This window comes from Podarcis raffonei, chromosome 1 (assembly GCF_027172205.1).
Source record: "Podarcis raffonei isolate rPodRaf1 chromosome 1, rPodRaf1.pri, whole genome shotgun sequence".
Classification (NCBI taxonomy): Eukaryota; Metazoa; Chordata; class Lepidosauria; order Squamata; family Lacertidae; genus Podarcis; species Podarcis raffonei.
Window position 1 is genome coordinate 93,392,282 of NC_070602.1, and position 2,309 is coordinate 93,394,590.

The window sequence follows — 2,309 nt, forward strand, 5'->3', positions numbered from 1 at the left end:
AAGTGAAGCCTTGGAACAGAAAGGGAGAGAAGAGGAGCAAATCTTTTGGGTGGAACTACATGTTAAACTGAGGACTTTTTTTCCAGCCAAAACTTGTCAGAACTCAGTTGTGGCACCTCTCAGGTGGGCGCCATTGCCATTATAAGAGAACAAGGGAGGCATTCATGGTGAGTTCTGGCACCTCTTTTTCTAGAAAAATAGCACTGGTTATACTTGACATAAAGTGGACACTGAAACAGCATCCCACTTTCAAATTGGCCCGCCCCACCCCACAATGCTTACCCAGTATCTTGATGATACTGTCACACATTCCCAAGCCGAACTACATAAATGATGGCAGCAGCCAGAAGGGGAATGAGGCCAGCAATACTACCCAAACTGAGGCAGAAGGGAGATGAACTGCTGCTTTCGGCACCAACCCTGTGCTATGTGTTTCTTGCACAACACAGCTTCCTCACCTATCTATTCTAAAAAAGGTTGTATGTGCAATATTGGAACATACTGTTTATGGTGGGAAATAAATAGAGAACAATGTACCTTTAAAAATAAAATGTGTGAGAATTTGTGTCTAGGACTCGGAAGACCTGGGTTCAAATTCCCAACCAGCCATGAAGGTCTCTGGATGAGTTTGGGCCAGACACTCCAGCTCAGCTCAACCTCCCTTTGTATAGTGGGATCTCAAGAGAACATGGACTCTTAAAAAAAATACAAGGATGGGACAAACTTCCACAGGTATTTCTAGAAGAGTGATAGCCAATCATTTGGGCAAGCACACTAAGTCCACACTATGTAGTATTACAACTCCAATCCACACTACTACAGTGCATATAAAATTCTCCTTGTATCCAGAGGCAGGTGTATCTTTAGCTAGTAGAAGGGCAGCACTGAAGAGAAAGGAACAATAGCAGGCCATTATCTAAAGCCACAGGACCTCTTTCTCAAGCACCCTTGTTGAAGTGCACCCCTTATGGCACTCATGCCACAGGTTGGTCAACTGTACTCGACAATCTGCTGCCTGAAGCAGTAGACATGTATGGCCCTCAAACTAACATTTGCGCCATGTTAGCAACACCTGGGTGTTGTCTGCAGTTGCTCATGTAGAAACTCACTACAAGCAGAGTTAGTGGTTAAGGAGGCCGATGAGGCCTGAGCCTGCATAAAGAAGCAACCCAATTCTCCAGGAGCTAAAAAGGACCACATGCCAAATATTTAGTCTATAATGCAATGGGCAGTGGGATACCAAGGGTGGCACTAAGGGGGTGTCAGGGTGGCACTGGAGGCATAAATGACTATCAGGCTGTGGGAAACTGGTGTCATCAGTGGATCAAATCCCTCAGTTATGTTGAATTAAACTAAAAAGTTTTAATTGGATTCTGAAGAAACACGCAATTAATTGTTCCTGTTCTAAATTTTATGATGCGGCTTATGCAAACCGTTATTTTGAATAATGCCTTTTAAGAGGACACTATGAATGAGTTTGTGGAACTAAAGGGGGTGGGAAGCGGCCTGAAAAAAGTTTGGGAACCATTGCATTGCACCCTGGAACAGACAACACTGGGACAGATGGGGAAAGAGTTGCAATGATAATAATAACAACAACAATAACAACAAACCCACACCCTCGTCCGCTGCCTCACGCAGGGGAGTTTCTGCTCTGACAATGAATCCCCGGGCAAACAACAGCCTGCTTCGCTTGCAACCTGCCGGCCCCCCAGTGTAAACCAACCAGCCCTTCCCCGGCTCTTCTGGGCTCAAGGAGGGACCTACCGTGCGTGCGGGTCACTACTCCACGCAGCCCAGGGCCAGCCGGGGGAGCCGGGTGGGCAGTGGGGGGCTGCGCGGGGAAGGGGCATGGGGAGGCCGAGGGGAGCAAAAAGAAGGCGGCGGCACCCGCCCTTCCCCTCCGCACGGAGCTTGTCCCTTCACCTCCGTTGCTAAGCCGGTCGCCAAGCCGCCGTTCCGAGGAACACAGCACGCTGCGGACCGTGCCATTCTCGGCCGGGGGGGGGAAGCGAGGAAGGGAAGCCCGCCAGGCAGCAGGAGGCTTTTCTGTCTTCCCCACAGATTTATGCTTCAAGCTGTGGCTTTAGGTTCCTTAAAAGCAAAATAAAACAAAACAAAAAACAAAAAACCTCGTGCTTGCTACCTCGGAAAGGGTTTTCAAGACAGAGGGGGCTATACCATTAGTTTGAGCAGGTTAGTGAAGTGAGTTTGGAAGGGAGGATGAGAAAGACATGGGTTTCTCCTCCGGCGCTTGTACTGTACTTTTGGAAGCTGCTTTTAACGAAAGGGCTGGTGTCGTGCGTTGC

General features: G+C 48.5%; 1 protein-coding gene across 1 annotated transcript in view; it reads right to left on the reverse strand.

Moving 5' to 3' along the window:
- The window catches only part of CFAP221 (cilia and flagella associated protein 221), a 39,039-nt gene extending 37,073 nt beyond the window's left edge, over positions 1 to 1,966 (reverse strand). The window contains exon 1 of the mRNA XM_053404773.1: positions 1,768 to 1,966. The gene's annotated coding sequence lies outside the window, so the exon portion shown is untranslated. The remainder of the gene's footprint in view (positions 1 to 1,767) is intronic.
- Positions 1,967 to 2,309: the final 343 nt, after the last annotated feature.